The sequence below is a fragment of the Mustela putorius genome, unplaced genomic scaffold (genome assembly GCF_011764305.1).
Source record: "Mustela putorius furo isolate JIRA1106 unplaced genomic scaffold, ASM1176430v1.1 tig00537227_pilon_pilon_pilon, whole genome shotgun sequence".
Taxonomy (NCBI): Eukaryota; Metazoa; Chordata; class Mammalia; order Carnivora; family Mustelidae; genus Mustela; species Mustela putorius.
The window spans coordinates 44,026,637-44,045,149 of record NW_025422368.1 but is presented as its reverse complement, the minus strand read 5'-3'; the positions used below and the strand labels follow the sequence as shown (position 1 = coordinate 44,045,149).

Sequence of the window (18,513 nt, the reverse complement as noted above, 5' to 3'; positions counted from 1 at the left end):
AGTAAAGTGGCCATGCTTTCATCCTTGCCTCTGTTTCTCTTGTCTTAGAGGACCCAAACTAAGATCCCAGGAAACTGAATATTGAAGCTAGTAGCTCCCCTTTATCTGTGAGGAATATGTTCAGGATCCCTAGAGGATACCTAAAACCACAGATAGCACCACATGCTATATATACTATGTTTTTTCCTATAAATACATACCTATGATAAAGTTAATTTATAAGGGACAACTCCCTTTATCTGTGGTTTCAATTTCCAGGGTTTCGGTTACCCATGGACAGTGATGGTCTGGACCGATGGTCTTCCTCCAGACAGATTGTCAGAAGGTCATTAGTAGAATAACAAGACATCTCAGTGCCGACATCATTGTGTCATCGCATTGGCATCATATTGTCTCACATTATCACAAGAAAGGTGAGTACAGCACAATCAGATATTTTGAGAGAGAGAGGCCACATTCACAGAACATTTATTACAGTATACGATACTTGTTCTATTTTATTACTAGATTATTATTGCTAATCTCTTCTGTACATAATTTATAAATTAAACTTTATCATAGATATGTATATATAGGAAAAAAGAGAGTGTGTAAAGGGTCAGGTACCATCTGATTCAGGGTTTTGGAATGTATCCCCCACGGATAAGAGGGGGACTCCTGTAACCAATTAAACTCAACTTTAAAGATTTTATTTATTTATTTGACAGAGATCACAAGTAGTCAGAGAGGCAGGCAGAGAGAGAGGAGGAAGCAGGCTCCCTGCTGAGAAGAGAGCCTGATGCAGGGCTAGATCCCAGGACCCTGGGATCATTACCCGAGCCGAAGGCAGAGACTTTAACCCACTGAGCCACCCAGGCGCCCCTAAACTCAACTTTAAAAAGAATTCTGTTCTTGGTAGGGTAGTCCTAGTGCTAGAAGTGCTAGTGCTAGAAGAACACAAATAAGGTCATGACGGCAGAACTTGACAAGTCACCAACAAAGAATTTGGGTTGGTGGTGGAAGTAGCAATTACCTAACAAGTGAGAATTACCATTTCGTGACCTGGACCAAGGCTCTCACCCTAAACCTAGTCTGACAGCCCTCCTTTCAGTAGCTTCAGAACTGCATTAACAAAATTAGCCAACTTCAAATTACAGTCATGGGTGGGGAAAACAGGCAAATACTCCTCTATGCAATTTTTATTATTCTGGCGCCATGTGCCAGGAAATGTTCTAAGTGCTTACAATTCAGCGGTGAAGCAAAGGGACAAATATCCCCACCCACATGGAGTTTATGGACTAGAACTGGGGGGAGGTGGGGAGGGGGTCGGGAGGGAACATAGCCAAAAATTTATTTTAGTCCTTAGTTTCCTAGCCAGGCTAGCTCTGAAAAAAACAAACAAACAAACAAAGAACAAAAAACAACTTGTCAAAGCAAGAGAGTTCTATTATTTTCTTCCCCCTGGCTCTCTTTATAGCCTTGTCTGCTCCCTTTTGCTTCTTGCTTAGCAGCTTCCCCAATCCCCCTCCTCCTTACTCTGGGCTCTGTGTCTAGTCATCTGAATCTCAAGCTCTTGGGATGAAGCCCACCAATCCTTTTTCCGCCCCCAAACCCTCTCCAGATGGTTCAGATGATCCACCAGTCTGCTTCAGTCCTCTCCTCCCTGCCCATCAAAATTTGCCCAATTTGTGGGTCCCCCACCCCCAGGACTTGCTCACTGCATTCCAGAGTGAGGCTATTAGCTCAAGCTAATGTGTTACTTTGTTTTTAAAGACTTCATGATACTAACAGTCTCTGGTATTTGCAGAGTGCTTTCGTATTAGCAGAGCATTTTCATATACAATCATCATTTGGGTCACATTACTACCGCCAAAGAGTAGGCAGAACGGGTTTTAGTCCCCTGTTTTTACTGCTACAGAGAATGAACCTCAGAGCCGTTGAGTCTTTGGCTCAGGGTTATTCTGCTGGGGAGAGCAGTGTTGGTATGGAGAGTCTTCCAATTCCTTAATTGTCCTGTTTCCCCTGTTCTTTTGCACTGTTCTCTCCAGATGATAATTTGAATTACTTTGCTAACAATTCATCATGATTCTAAAGGTGGAAATGCCAGGCACCAGAATGGGCTGACAGAAAAGAAGCCTGGGACAGGTGTGTCTTTGGTGTCTTAAGTCAACTAGACAGATTTTCTGGTCCACCTTCAAGAAGAGCCAATGCTGTCAGAATCAAAATCACGATCAAGTAATAGATATACGACTAATTAGCCTAAGCGACACAGCCTGTGGGCCAGTGTTTATTGGCAACTGGGCTACTTTCTGTGCCTTCAGGCACTGCTACTGGCTCCTTCTCCGGCAAGCTGGCTGCCAGGAGCCAGCTGTCCCTCCCACACACCCCCTCCACTCAAGAGTCAGCATCCAGATGGTACCACTCTTTCCTCACCCTCACCCCGCAATCTGAAATTGCAAGGGTGACCATGTAACTTACTCTCAGAAGCAGAACAATTTTGAGAGAAAATGAGGGTAGTATTAATAATTACACCAGAACCACAAGTGTAGATGAGAATTGTCCTGGATAAACCAGAGCCCTACTTCTCACCACCAAATAGGTGGTGAAAACGTTTTAAAAAGCAACTGACTGATTTAAAACTAGTTTTCTTTTTCCTGGTATGCTTCTGATAAAGCTGCCAATACATACAAATAAATGTATCCTCACATCCCACAGAAAGAAAATATTCCTGAGAGGTTATGTGTTATTAGAGTGCCCAAGGAAGCTAACTAGTTAAGGAAATTTGAGAATTCTTTGGAAATGTAAAACAATCCTTTCACACCTTTCCCATGTCTGCTGTTAAGGTTGTAAAATTTAAATTTTCTCTAAGTGTCTCACCAGTATAGCAATCTCTACTGGCCTCAGTTACCTGTAGTAGAATACTTAATTCTCACAAAAACCCTGGGAGAAAGTGTAATAGGGAGCACAGGGACAGGACTCAGCTTTGTTGAGGCACCCTTCTGGAACGGAAACTGTTGCTCATCCTACCAAGGAAATCCTCACTCATGGAGCGTTTGCTCTGGGTTTTACTATTGTAAAATAGCGGGCACTCATTGTGAACAAAAACTGGAAAATACAAAAAAGTGAAAAGCAGGAAAAAAAAGTTATTCATAATCATTACCTCACTAGTAACTATTATTAACATTCTGTACACTTAGTTGCAGATATTTGTATTTTTTGTAACTTTCTTTTTTACTTAGTTGGGGTCATTCTGTATCATTCTTGCTATTCACTTTAATTCTATTACATGTATTTCTCCATGTCATTACAAATTATTTATAAGCATAATTTTAAATAACTGCACAGTAATCCATTACGTAAAGAACATCTTGTTCATTTAACTATTCGCAGCTTATAGGGCATAAACGTTTTTTCCCACTTATAAGTAACGCCACAATGAATACTTTATATTAGAAGCTTTTACTGTGTGCTTCATGTTATTTCTCAGAGCTAGATTCCAGAAACAAATTATCTTAAAATACATGAACATATTTAAGATTCTTGTTATATGTTATAAAAAGCCTTCCAAAAGGCTTTTATCCAGTTTATATACCCATCAATAATAAATATGACCCTTGCTAGCTCAGAATCTATTCATATGTGAAACATGATGTATGTCTTTTGTTTTGCCTTTCTTTGATCTCTAGAGAGGCTTAGCTACTTCCCATATATGGCTAACTAATTATGTTTTCTATTCCACAAATTGTTTATATCATTTGCACACCAGAATTTTTGCTAATGTCACAAATTAGACACGTGTAGTGTATGTTAAAAAAGCTCTGTATGTTCAGTATTGACAAAAATAACAAAAAGATCCGCTAAAAATTATTATGTGGATTATAGAATTAGTATAATACACAATTTCCTATAGACAGCATTCAAGACATAAGTATATAAGGAACGAAACAGTCATATTCAGTGAGATCCTGACACTAATATTCGTCTTCATCAAGAACTGGCAAAACCCTGAGCCAGGGAGGCAGCAAAGACGATGCTGTCAGTGCTGGGCACGGGATGTCACATTCTAGACTCATTATCTCCCTTCCCTGAGTGTATTTCTCTGTGCTTGAATATTTAATCATTTCATGCCTCCTGTCGTAGATGCTGAAGCAAATGTTATTGTCACCTTTGCAGATAAGAAGTCCAGAGTCCAGAGAGGTATGTAACTTGCTCAAGACCACGCAGCTAGAATAGTCGAATGCTTTCTCATTCTAAACCTCATGCTCTTTCCACTCATGTGCTCCTACCTGAAATCAGATGTTTAAACGCATTCAGAAAAACAAGCAAGCGAGGGGCCTGAAAATGTTCAACAGTAGCAACTATCAAGTATTAGAGATGCCCTAGCCAGATTGCACTGCACGTTAGGAACATAAAAACATTCATTTCACACTCTCGATTATACTTTTTGGTGTTTATAAAAAATTCCTCCCTTGCCACAGGCTGGCTCTTCTGGGCACTAGCTTACCTGAAAGGGGGTATAGCACAGTGGATAAGGGGGCAGGCTCTGAAGCCCACCTGCCTGAATGGGAATCCCGGCTTTGCCATTTGCCACATTGTAACCTCAGAACATTACTCCAACGCTCGGCGCCCTCAGGTTCCTGTGGGTAAAAAACAGGGAGGTGGTGGTGATAAGAGGACTTACCACACAGAGTTCTGGGGAAGGTTAAGCGTAGTAATACATGCAAAGCACTCAAAGTGATATCCAGTATATAGAAAATACTCAAGTCATGTCAGTTGTTGCTGTCATTAAATGTATTAAATCATTGGAACTCATCACAATGCTGACTCTAGGTCTACCCTACTGTAATCTCCCATTTACTGATGAGAAAATGGAGAAAATAGTCTAATTATAATAACATAAATACCACTCAAACCTTAAAAAAGGATCCCTGGCTATAGGTGTGAAGCAGATTTGAAAAACACGTATATATTCTCATCAATGAAATACAAAATGTGAAGGGAGAAAAGTTACTTTCTTTTTTAAAGATTTATTTATTTATTGGACAGACAGAGACCACAAGTAGGCAGAAGGCAGGCAGGGATTATGGGGTGGAGGGAAGCAGGCTCCCTGCTGAGCAGAGAGCCCTATGTGGGGCTCATCCCAGAACCCTGGGAATCACAACCTGAGCCAAAGGCAGAGGCTTTAACCCACTGAGCCACCCCAGTGCACCGAAAACTTACATTTTACATCAAAAACAAAATTAAGTAACATTAGAAACTAACATAAAGAGGTTTCTTTGTGTTTGTTGTGTGTGTTTTTTTGTCAACATTGAATGTGAAAAAAAAAACAAAAAACAAAGAAAACCATTAAGTGCAAGAAATACTGCAGAGATTTGACAACGGTTTTCCTAAAAGTCACTGACCTGGAGCAGTGACAGGGATGCTGACAGATCTAGCAGTCCTCCTTTGTCCTATATAAATGCCACTTGTTCCTATTCTCAGTAGGCTTGAATAGGCTTGGTTTCAGATGCCTGTGACTCATATTTGTAAATAATAAATGCATTAAAAACATATTTTGTGCATCAACATATACTTTCACTTTGAATGAAAAGTGCACACACACCCAAACATTTTTATTTTAAATCTTTATCCTGAGAACAACCATACATCAAAAACCTCGGGGAAGTCAATATAACTAAAATATTTTTATGAATACTGTTCTTAAGAAATATGACCCTGGGGGAAATTGTTAACACTCCTCTCCTTCCTCCTCTTTCAAATATGGGGGTAATATGAGTGCCCCCAGGTCCTCAGCTGAGGGATGGCCTCCTGTCGTGTGCCAGGCACCCCAGGACTGACTCAGGAAGGCAGGTAAAGGAGGGGAGCAGAGGATGAATTGCAAATGTGAAGACCTAGAAGTCACCAGTGAATGGCAATCCAAACGTGAGAAACCCAAAGAAAAGAGGTCAGTGAAGAAAGAGGAAAGATGCAGCAGAGAAAACGAGGGCAATGGAGAGAGGTGAGGACTAAAATGGCTTGTAAGCCACAGCAGATGGGTGAGATTCACCTTTCTAAACGAAGTCAAGCTACTGAAGAGATCTTTGGGCTGTGCCGAAGACAAATGAAGTGGTTTCTTTATTTTGTTTCTTTTTCCTTTATTTAAGATTTTATTTATTTATTTGACAGAAAGATATCACAAGTAGGCAGAGAGAGAGAGCTCTCCCCGCTGAGCAGAGAGCCCGATGTGGGGCTCAATTCCAGGACCCTGGGATCATGACCTGAGCTGAAGGCAGAGGCTTAACCCACTGAGCCACCCTGGCGCCCCTGAAGTGGTTTCTTTCTAAGGGCACTGAAACTATTACATCCAAGCCAAGAGGTATAAAGTATGGTGAAACAAAGCAAAACAAAACAAAACAAAAACAAAAAACAAACCAAAAAACTCCACAAAAATAAGCTTCTCAGCCTATTGGTGTGTGTTTACAAGCTTTGCACACTCCACGGGACAGGAAGCAAACCACTTAGCACTTAGGTTTACTTACATGTAAACTTGGCCTGTGGTTTCTCCTGGTTTTTGTCTACTGGAGCAATTGAATCTCTAGGACATCTATATCTGCAAATCTACACAAGTGATGTTTTCATCAAACAACCTAGCTGCCTTGTGGGTTGTAACCTAAGTGATTCCTCAAACCACCTGGCTTCCTAGATTCACTTTAGCCATCCAGGATATGGTTGGATTTCAAGTCAGTAGTGAGTCTCCCTGAGTAGTGAAGTAAATATTATGTCCAGAGAAAAGGGAAGAACTTTCAGATGGGTGGGGCTGGAGAATGGGCCATGTGAAAAGAGCAGGTTTGCTGATAACACCTCCGAGAGGATGGCTGTTTCCTCCTGACCACTACCCTTCAGTCACGCAGACCCGCCAAAGTTCCCTGAGTGTGTGCTAGTTCACACCTCTGTGTTCATGCTGCCCTGTGAGAGCAGATTGTAATCTATCCCCACCTGACAATGATGTGTCCGTAAGCTTGACTCTCCTTCTAGACAGTGAAGCCCTTGAAGGAAGGGATAGAAGCCTTACTCATAGCCCCCAGCACCAAGATGGACACAGAGCTGCTACTCAATGTCTACATGCTGAATGAAGGAATCAAATGCTCCAATACCTTTTTTTTAACCTATGAAATTTTTGTTTATGAGACTTTCTTAAAGCCTATAAAGTTAGATGGAATGCATTGTTCCATGTTCAAAATCACATCAGCCCCTGTGGCAATCAATGGAAAGTTATGTAATCTGATTATTTACTATGTCACCAAACCTCCAAAGTTAGACAGAGCCTGGAGCGTTGGACCCAATTAAAAGAGACAGAGAGACATATGAGTACTTCACATGTGATAAATTAATATAAATAAATTTAAAGGCTATTAAAACGTACAGGTTGATTCTAAAGTAGGTATTCTTTTTTTTTTTAAGATTTTATTTATTTATTTACTTATTTGACAGAGAGGGATCACAAGTAGACAGAGAGGCAGACAGAGAGAGAGGGAGAAGTGGGCTCCATGCTGAGCAGAGAGCCTGATGTGGGGCTCGATCCCAGGACCCTGAGATCATGACCTGAGCCGAAGGCAGAGGCTTAACCCATTGAGCCACCCAAGTGCCCCTAAAGTAGGTATTCTTAATTTGGAGGCCAAGGATCTTTAGCAAGTATCCTCAGCAAGGATGAACTTCGAGGGGCATATCTAGGAACCACACACAAAAAATGTCAAAGTCAAAATGAGGTATATGACTATGTGTAGTTTGCAAGGGAGGTAGTACATAGCTCTCATTAGATTCTCAAAGGTGTCTACAATCTAAAACTAATACCACCCATTAATGCAGAGACACTGCAGAAACATGAAAAGAAATATGCACAAGAATGTTTGTCACAGAGTTTTTTGAAAGTGAAAAACTGGAAACAATCTAAACGGAGTATTGAACACATACATAAAACATGTGTGATGTGGGGGCACCTGGGTGGCTCAGTGGGTTAAAGCCTCTGCCTTTGGCTCAGGTCATGATCCCAGAATCCTGGGATTGAGCCGTGCATCGGGCTCTCTGCTCAGCAGGGAGCCTGCTTCCTCCTCTCTCTGTGCCTGCCTCTCTGCCTACTTGTGATCTCTGTCTGTCAAATAAATAAATAATCTAAAAAAATATGTGTAATGTACAGCACACATCTCATAGCATAGCATTCGGTGGAAGGGCAGATTACCACACAGCATGCATAAGACGGTCTCATTTATGGAAAATAACGTGCATGTGTCTCTAGGCATAGAATGTATCTGGAAAGACCATCATCAAATGTTAACAGTTATTGTTGATGGGTGAAATTTGGGATTTTTCTGTCCTTCCATTTTACTATCCTGAATTGTTCGAAATTTTACAGTGAGCATGTTGTCATTTTAACAAAACAATAATACTATTTTCAAGAATTGGAGGGGATGTTAGAGGAATGTAAGGAAGGCAGAATCATAATTGACAACTACTAGAAACTTGGAAATTATTAGCCTTAAAGTTGCCATTGAAGAGATCACTGCTACTCCTCAGGGAGACACCAGAGTAAGATAAATCTAAGGCTGAGCCAGCATGGCAATTCCTACGTCTGAGTTTGAGAGTGATCAAAAGGGGCACCTGGGTGACTCAGCATCTGCCTATGGCTCAGGTCATGATCCCAGGGTCCTGGAATCAAGGCCCAATGGAAGCCCGGAAGGAAGCCTGCTTCTCCCTCTCCCACTCCCCCTCCATCTCCGTCTCCCACTCCCCCTGCTTGTGTTCCCTCTCTTGCTGTGTCTCTCTCTGTCAAATAAATAAATAAAATCTTTAAAAAATAAAATAAAAAGAGTGTCCAAAAGAAGTGACAACTGGTCTTGTCTAACTCACCATGAACTGGTTTTTCTGTGAAGACGCAAGAGTTCTATACAATAATAAAACCATATGTGTAAGAAGTAGAAACAATTGCATATTATCATTTACAGTTGTGCCAGTCAGCCTGGTATGTGGCATGACCAGTTCCAGGAAGATTTCAAGTTGTTCATCATCTAAATCAGAAACAGATTTGAATTTTTTTAAATGTTTTTAACAGCTTCATCGAGGTAGATTTGACACAATTTTACTTTTTTAAATAAAAGTATTTTTAATTCCAGTATAATTAATGTTCAGTGCTGTATTCGTTTCAGGCATACAATACAGTGTTTCAGCAGTTCTGTACGTTACTCAGTGCTCCTCGGAATAAGTGCACTCTTAATCCCCCTATTTTACCTACTCCCCAATCCCCATGGATAACCACCAGTCTGTTCTCTATAGTTAAGAGTCTGGCTTTTTTGTTTGTCTCTAGAAACTTCTTTCCTCCTGAAAAAACAAAGACCTGCTTTCATCCTTAGGTTTGAAATGTGAAATGTTTATTTGTAAGATCCAAACCCTTCGCAGAAAGTCTATGTGTGAATGCATATTGGTCCTCAGTAATTGCTGCCCCTTCCAATATTTCTTCCTTGAAAGTCTCTGGTTTGTTGTCACAGGTATATGCCCCCAAAATAATGCATTTTCAAAATGTCCCTTCATTTGGTGCCCCCACATCTGGAAATAATGCATTATAGTAATATTTGAGATGGCCAAGGAGAAGGCTTTTCTTTTGTCAAGTGGAAGAACAATTATCAAAAGGAAAGCACATTAACTTTAGATAAGAATACATATATATAAGGAAGATGTGGGTCTAAAAAAATGACACACTTAAAATTATTCATGCCCTTTTGTCTCCTCAAAGCCTTCAGGGATAAGCCAGGGGTATGTGTACCCCAAACTGAGAACCACTGCTTTAGTCTACTTCATTTATTCATAGGTGTGGAAACTGAAGCCCCAAACCAAGACAGAACCTAGGTGTTTTAACTCAAAGACCAATGGGTTTTCAGCCCTATCACACTGCCTTTTATTGTGACATGGGATGCCTTTTTTTCCCTCGTTGAGGTTTGTTTTGCTCATCTGCAAAATGAGGGGGATAGACTAGCTGATCTCAGTACTTGATAGCTTTCCTTTCTTCCTCCAGATCCCTGTACTCCCCTCTGAATCCCTAAAGGCGGGTATGTTTAAACTGACCTCTGGCTTCTGGTTCGGTACAGCGGGTCTGAGGCCCTGGCAGGAGCTTGGAAGGCAGAAGACAAGTAAGACTGGGCCATTCTATTCACCAGGCTCCCCTGCTTTGTTACTGTCAATTGGTTGTGTCCTACCCCAGAAGGCACCCACATATCCTATCCAGTGCCCTCCTCATTCAGCTGCCCTCTCTGGGTTCCACTAACCTCTCCCTCCCCTCTGTCATTCAGGCAGAGGGATGGTAACATTTTCCGAGATCATTTCATCCCACTGGATCCTCTCCCCCACATCTTGCCGCACCATTTTCCTATTTCAATTTAATCTTTTCTCTAGGAAGGGAGAGGGACCAGAAACATCTTAATTTAATAATCCCAAGTTCCTTCCTTAATCTCTTTTTTTTTTTGAAAGGGAAAGTAATGATGTCACTCTACCCGTATTTTCAAAATCTTGCCTCAGCTCAATGTGAAAGCGAGCAAAATAAACAAAAAGGTTTTTTGTAGAATTTTTTAAAAAGATTTTATTTATCTTTATTGGACAGAGAGAGAGACCACAAGTAGGCAGAGAGGCAGGCAGACAGAGAAGGGGAAGCAGGCTCCCCGCTGAGCAGAGAGCCTGATGCGGAGCTCGATCCCAGGACCCTGAGATCATTATCTGGGCCAAAGGCAGAGGCTTAACCCACTGAGCCACTCAGGTGCCCCAACAAAAAGGTTTTAAGTGAGAAAGACTTTTCTTTTAACTTATTACTTTGAAGAATTTTAGACTTAGAAACAAGTTGCACCAAATTTCCCATATACTCTTCACCTGGCTTCCCCTACTGTTAATATCTTACTAACTAACCACAACACAGTGGTCAAAACCAGGAAGTTAGCATTGATACAATACTACTAACTAGTCTGCAGACCTTATCCAATTTTGACCAGTTGCCCTGCTCATGTCCTTTTTCTGGTACAAGATCCAATTGTCATGTTTCCTAAATCTCCTCCAGTCTGTAACTGTTTCTCAGTCTTTCCTTATATCTCATGATCTTGACATTTTCAAAGACTGGTCAATTATTTTGTAGAATATCCCTCAATTAGTCTGATGTTTTCTCGGTATTAAGTTGAGGTTATGCATTTGAAGTAGGAATACAGTAAGAGTGAGGGTATGCCTTTCTCAGTGCCTCATCTTAAGGATTCTGATGTCAATGACTTTTAATGGTGAAGTTGACTTTGATCACGTAGCTGTACAGTATTAGCCAGGTTTCATCTCTATAAAGCACTATTTATCCTTTTGTAAGTAAAACTATCTTGTTAGGAAATACTTTGAGTTTATGTAAATATCCTATCTCTCAACATTCTTTATCTTCACTGCTTTTAGTGTCCATTAACTATTCTTGTCTTTGCCTTTTGTTGATTTTCTATCATTCCTTCTATATTTATTAAAGAAGAGTTGTTCCTTCTCCCCATTTATTTATTTATTCAATTATTTATTTGTATCAGCATGAACTCAGGGATACCTATTTCATTTTCCAGGTTATAATCCATTACTATCATTGTTATTTTTTAGCTCAACTTGTCCTACCTTTCATTAGAAGCTGTTTCAAGTGGGTTCTTGTATCATTTTTACACATGCCATCATTTTTTAGTACTTCCATACTTTATGGCACCATAAGCTATTCCAGATTCATTTTGTATTTCCCCTGGAATCAATCATTTCTCACCAAAGCTCATTACTTATTTTTTCTATCCTAGTATACAGATAAAGTAGTTTCAGAATTGCTAACCCACACCCCTGAGGAAAAAAATTTACAAACTAGAGGGTAATATTTGCAGGCAGTTCTGTCTTTAGCCTTACATTATACAGTCTAAATACTATCTTCCAGAGTTAGTTGGTTCTTCCCTAACTTCTTTAGTATGGTTATGATATTCATCAGTAATATTTATATCCATTTGTTACTCTTTGTATTCCAAATTGGGGTTTCCTCACATCCTGGTTGATTTTAATTCTTTATTTTGAGGATATGTGAAACAGTACTATGGTTTTAAGAGTCAGAGCCATCCAAAACTACAAAACAAAGTATCAGGTAAATGTCATTCTCCCAACCCTGCTACCAACTCCTACTTCCTCATTCCTCCCACCTCACTCCCCCCCAATGCTGAGTACCCGACTTCATTACATTTAATCCTTGTGTATCTTTTGCACAAATGAACAGATACGTATATATTTTATCTCCCCCCTTTTTCTTTCATGAAAGGAGGCATACCATAGGGACCCTTTCTTTTATTTTTGAGGTACAATTCACAGAATATAAAACTGTCTATTTTAAAGTGCACAGTTCACTGGTTTTTAGTACATTCACACACAACCACCATCTCTGCTTAGATTCACAATATTTTCACTGCCCCAAAAGGAATCCCCATAACCATTAAGAAGTTACTCCCCATTTCTCCTTCCCCACAGTCCCTGCCAATGACTAATCTGTTTTCTGTCTCCATGGACTTACCTAGTCTGGATGTTTAATATAAATGGAACTCTGCCATATGTGTGACCTTTGTATCTGGCTTCTTTCATTTACTATAATGTTTCTGAGGTTCATCCACGTTGTAGCCTGTATCAGTACTTCATTTCTTTTTATGATTAAATAATATTCCATTGTATGGATTTACCACATTTTGTTTATCTGTCCATCAGCTGATGAGCAATTGGGTTGTTTCCATCTTCTGGTTAATGTGAATAGTGTTGCCTTGAACATTCATGCACAAATATTTGTTTGAAGACCTATTTTCAATATTTTGGGATAAAAACCTAGAAATACAATTGCCAGATCATAGGGTAATTTCATGTTTAACTTTTGGAAGAACCACAAGACCATTTTCCATAGCCATTTTCCATTCCTACCAGCAATGCACAAAGGGTGCCAATTTCTCCACATCCTTGCCTACATATGCTATTTTCCGTGTTTGTTTATTTTTTAATTATAGCCATCCTAATGGGTGTGAAGTGGTTTTGATATGCATTTTCCTAATGACTAATGATGTCAAATATCTTCCCACGTGTTTATTTGAATCTTTTGCATTTTGGTTTTTTTCACCCAATATACCCTGGAAGTCACTCCGTATCAATTTATAAAGATCACTCTTAATCCTTTCTGCATCTGTGTACTCCATTTTGTGGACTACCATAGTTTATTCAACCACTGGCCTACATAGAGGCATTTAGATTCTTTTTTTTTTTTTTTAAAGATTTTATTTATTTATTTGACAGAGAGAAATCACAAGTAGATGGAGAGGCAGGCAGAGAGAGAGAGAGGGAAGCAGGCTCCCTGCTGAGCAGAGAGCCCGATGCGGGCCTCGATCCCAGGACCCTGAGATCATGACCTGAGCCGAAGGCAGCGGCTTAACCCACTGAGCCACCCAGGCGCCCGAGGCATTTAGATTCTTTTCAATATTTTGCAGCTGCAAATAATGCTGCTATTGATTTCTTGATATATATGCATTTTTGCATTATTGGAGGCATGCTTCAAGGTGAATTTTTGGAAATGGGATTGTGGAGTCAAAAGTGAGTTAATATGTAATTTTGTTAGATAGTAATGAAGTTTACAAAGAACTATCCTGGTTCTCTTAAATAGTCTAATGATAAACACAACTAAATTAAACCTTTAAAAGATGGGTTTGCAGAAGGGAAGGCAAAGATAAAAAAAGCAACCCCCTAGTTTTGCTGGAATGAAAAGGAAACTGTATATAACTTACCTTTTTCTTTGGTCTTCTTGTAACAAGACAGTGCTGTGCTAAGGGAAAAGTAGCCTTGTCCACACACACTCAGACCTCATTTTCTTAAAGCCATGAGGTCTATGAGCTGAGTTCTATTGAGTTTACTTTTATGCAACTCATTTTTGGGCTTTTAATTTAGTCTCATTATGAGCCTATGGGAAAAACAGAAGAGAGTGAATATGAGTCATCCCCAAACTATCAGGGTACATAGAGGGTGTTAAAGAGTAAAGACAAGACTTAATTCTCAATTTACCTCCATTTTTATGTCAAAAAATATTGAAATATGTCAGAATGTGCTCTGAAATAACCTTTAACAGCATATCTACACTCCTCATATACTATTACTCTGCTATTGGCATTTAGTCATTAATAGTCCACTAAAGGACCTTGGTAATTTAATCTTCACAAAGAACCATAACCCCTATCCCAGAAGGGCATTCAAGGTCAGGAACCTCAAGACCCCTTCTGTGTACCATAAGTGATATCATCACCACCTAGACCAGCATTAAAGGCCATTTACTGTATTCATTCTTTCATTACCCTGCTATTTTAATGAGTGTGCAAGGCATCTGTCACCAGCAAAGTGAGTACTCAGTCCCGTGCATGGAACAAAATGATGCCAAAGGGTAGTCAATAGGAAGTGAAAGGAATCAATTTTTTCCTGCCTCTTTCCTTATTGCTATTTAAAGCACAGTGGTATCCTCCACTAAATCTCCTTGAGGTCAGTAAAAAAAACACTGTAAGAGGCAGAGTTACAGATGATTGTCTGGAACCACCCACACCCCTACTCTCTAAATTCCTGAGTGAGCGAAGGATACACAAATTCAGAAGAGAGGTGACCACACAATGCAGGCGTAGCTTCCCACAGTCCAGGAAGAACGCGGAGTCAGTACTCAGAGGTCCCGAAGTGCTCTCAGCCTCTCACTTTCTGGCGCGCTATAAAACCGCTGCAGGAAAAATTCCCAGTCTCTTCATTTTCATCCTGTAAGAAACATTTCTATGAAAAAGATAGGCTTAAACATCTGAATAAAAATATATGTTCTCTTATTCATTTCACAAGTATTTACTGGGTACCTGTGAGATGCCAGATACTTCTCTAGGTGTTAGATATAAAGCAAGTAACAAAATAATGGAATCTGTGCTCATGAAACTTACATGAAAAAAAAGTGGAAACCTCTCTAGTCTCTCCTTTAGATGTATTCATTCAAGAAATATTTATTGAACTAGGCATTGGGTGCACTTTGTTTTCATCAGTGAGCAAAACAGACAGCCCCCTACCCTCGTGAAACTTCCAATTTAGTAGGGATGAGTAGACAATAACACAATATATGTGTGAATTAGATGGTACATTTAAAGGAGACATGGATCTCTGCTCAGCGGGGAGCCTACTTCTCCCTCTTCCTCTGCCTGCTGCTCCACCTGCTTGTGTGCTTTCTCTCTCTGTGTGTGTCAAATAAATAGATACATAGATACATAGATAGACTCTTTCTTAAAAATAAAGGAGATAGGGGTGCCTGGGTGGCTCAGCAGGTTAAGCCTCTGCCTTCGGCTCAGGTCATAATCTCAGGGACCTGGGATCGACCCTGCATAGGGCTCTCTGCTCAGCAGGGAGCCTGCTTCCCCCTCTCTCTCTGCCTGCCTCTCTGCCTACTGTAATCTCTGCTTGTCAAATAAATAAATAAAATCTTTTTTTTTTAAAGGAGATTAATGGCATGGATAAAAAGCAAAAGGATAAAGGGGATCAGGAGTGCAAGGGGGAGAGAGGTGCACTGGGTCAGTGTGCAATTTTAAGTAAGATTATCAGATCATGGAGAAAAGATTTGAGCAAAGATCTGAAAGAGTGAGGGAGACAATGCCTCAAATACCTGTAAGAAGGGCATTCCAGGCACAAAGATGAGCCATTTCTCAGGCTTTAGGATGGGACCATGCCAGATATGTTCCAGGAAGGAAAGGAGAGGAATATGACCCACAGGATAGGGAAGAATGATAGGAAAAAAACATGAGAGGAAATGGAGCCTTGCAGCCATGAACCTTGTGGACAGTTGAAGGACTTGGGCTTTTAAGAGGGAGCCATGGAGGGGCTTTGAGCAGAGGAGTGACACCACGCACCTGACCTACCTGTCAGTATGAGCACTCTGCCTTCTTGTCAGAGGACGAAAGAGAGCAAGTGGAGAGCTGGGAGGTGTGCCGGGAAGCTGCCAGAACAAGCCGTGAGAGCGATGATGGTGGCTTGGGGAGGCAGGGGAGGAAGACCAGGCACGTGAGCAGAGAGTGAGGTGACAGTTTCTGAGTCTATCTGGGAAGTGGAGGGTTTGTGGAAGACTGGCCTGTGGTAGGAAAGAAAGAGAGGAGTGGAGAGTGACTCCAAGGTTTTTACCTTTTGGGAGGAAGGAATTTTCATCAATTGACATGAAAGGTGACAGATGGAGCATTTTCTAGGAAAAAGATCAGGAGTCCAGTTTGGGGCATGTTGGATTTGAGATGTTGATGAGAATATGATGAACATTCTGGAGTTGGATAAAAGATCTGAGGTGGAGGAGTAGATTTGGAAGTGGTATTAAATAAGATTTTTATTGCATATGATTAAATATGAAAATATGGATGTTACTTTAAAAATACAAAAATATATGGAACACAAACTGAAGTTTCTCCTTCATTCTCTTACTCCAAACCATTAAGCAGCAACCCACCATGTGAGAGAACCAGAACCAACATCTGTATTTCATTTCCACATGCATTTTACCTCAGATGGAAAGGTGTCTTAGAGGCATCCAGAGATTTATGCTCGGAATTTTTCTATTCACCTATATCTTCCCTTTATAGTTCTATAATTTCCAGATGGCCACCTCCTACCATTACAGTGGTAAAGTAACAGAATCTCTTGGCTGTTTGGAATAAGCAATATACTTGGATTTGCATATACAAATATTAGAATAAAAAATATTGTTTATGCAAAAAAGTATAAGCAGTATACTTTTCCATGTAAAACTATACTGCTCTTTGGTTGGTTTTATGTTGCAGGGTTTTTTGGTTTTTTGTTTTTTCCTTTAGCGATCAGGAATGTACCTGAGCTAAGCAGTCCCATCCATTTAAGAAATATAATTGATTAGAAAGCACAGGATACACTTTAAGCACCATAGTAAGAACCCTCTAGACTCTAGGCTTCCACCGCTAAAATAGAACAACATTTCTGTACCGTCCATTAGAAAAAGATAACCTTCAGAATTTGAACTAATGCATTGCTGTTCTGCTGAGTTGGCAATTACTCGGTGTAAAGAAAGTGATGATGACTCCTCAAATATCCAGTCCCTTAGGAGCTTAGAACTTCATCTGTAATAAAATTCAATATCCCTTCTAATCCTAGACGTTCTCTATTTCTCCCCTGAAGTCAAAAAGAAAAAAACTTAACTAACCCCACTTTGATTTGACTTTTGGCTGCATTCCATCACCAACACCATGTATCAGAAACCTCCATACATCTGGACTGACACATGGCTTGTCCCAGTCAGCTGCTTCACAGCAACCAGTAAATAGGGAAAGAGAAGCAAGAAAGAGTAAAGCAGGAGTTCTCAAGAAGCTTACGGCCCCTCTGAGCCCACTGAAAATTAACTGTAGGGAAAAAATATCACTGTGCATGCTCTCAAACCAGCTGAGCCAAGGTACCCTGCTGTGGGGAAAAAAAGCATGAATGAATGCTCTCAATTGAAAGTTTACCCTATGAATTTTTCTTGGGCTTCAGCCCTGACTACTATCTTTTGTAGAGAGCCAGCATATTGCAAAATGAGCAAATGCCAGAAAAAGTATTATTAACAGGATTATTAACAGAAAACCTGAGGATTATCTAATCATACATAATTCAATAATTCAACAACTTGACTTTTTATGGGCCCATGGGCTTCTACCTGTGATCTTACTTTGCACCCATTTCTTTCTGATAAGATGTTCTTATTTACAGGATCAAATCAAACATCAAAGTTGCATGGTGCTCTGCAGAGAACCATGTCACTTGAACAAGTTCGAAATCGTATTCTGTAGTTCTTGTGGAGCAAGTGGGCTCCAAGGACAAAGGAAGAGCCCTAGAAGACATCTCTTTCCTCTTCCTTTCACTGCCCCCGAGCCCCCGCAACGTTTTTCCCTCCTGTGGTAGTTTTCCTCTGGGCTTTCTCTCACCGTCCTTTCTCTGCATTCCACTCACCCACCACCCCAGTTCCTACAGGAACAGCCATAATGACTCCAGACTGGTTCCCTTGCTATACCCCCTGTCCACTCAAATCCATCACATTCTCTCTACACAGTCTTTCTGTAACACCGATTTTTTTCAAGCCCTTATCCTGTTCAAACATGTCTACTTATTCCTTATTCCTTATTTAGTAATGTAAGTGGAGCGCTTGGGTGACTTAGCTCGTTAAGCGTCTGGGTTCGGCCCAGGTCATGATCCCAGGGTCCTGGGATGGAGCCCCGCATCGGGCTCCCTGCTCAGCGGGAAGCCTGCTTCGCCCTCTTCCACTCTGCTTGCTTGTGTTCTCTCTCTTGGTGGGTCTCTTTCTGTCAAATAAATAAAATCTTTAAAAAAAAATACCTTTCTTTAAAAACAAAAGGATTTCTCACATCAATGAAATAAGTAGAAGAGTTTAAAATGAATGTAGGGCTTTTTAAAAAGCTGGTTCTACTCGAGGAATTGGCAATGTTACTTCAGTTT

The 18,513-nt window shown here is 40.4% G+C and overlaps 1 protein-coding gene across 1 annotated transcript in view; it reads left to right on the top strand.

Moving 5' to 3' along the window:
• BEST3 (bestrophin 3) overlaps positions 1-18,513 on the top strand; it is an 80,124-nt gene that overhangs the window by 14,839 nt on the left and 46,772 nt on the right. The window contains exons 2-3 of the mRNA XM_045072892.1: positions 259-413; positions 4,120-4,176. The gene's annotated coding sequence lies outside the window, so the exon portion shown is untranslated. The remainder of the gene's footprint in view (positions 1-258; positions 414-4,119; positions 4,177-18,513) is intronic.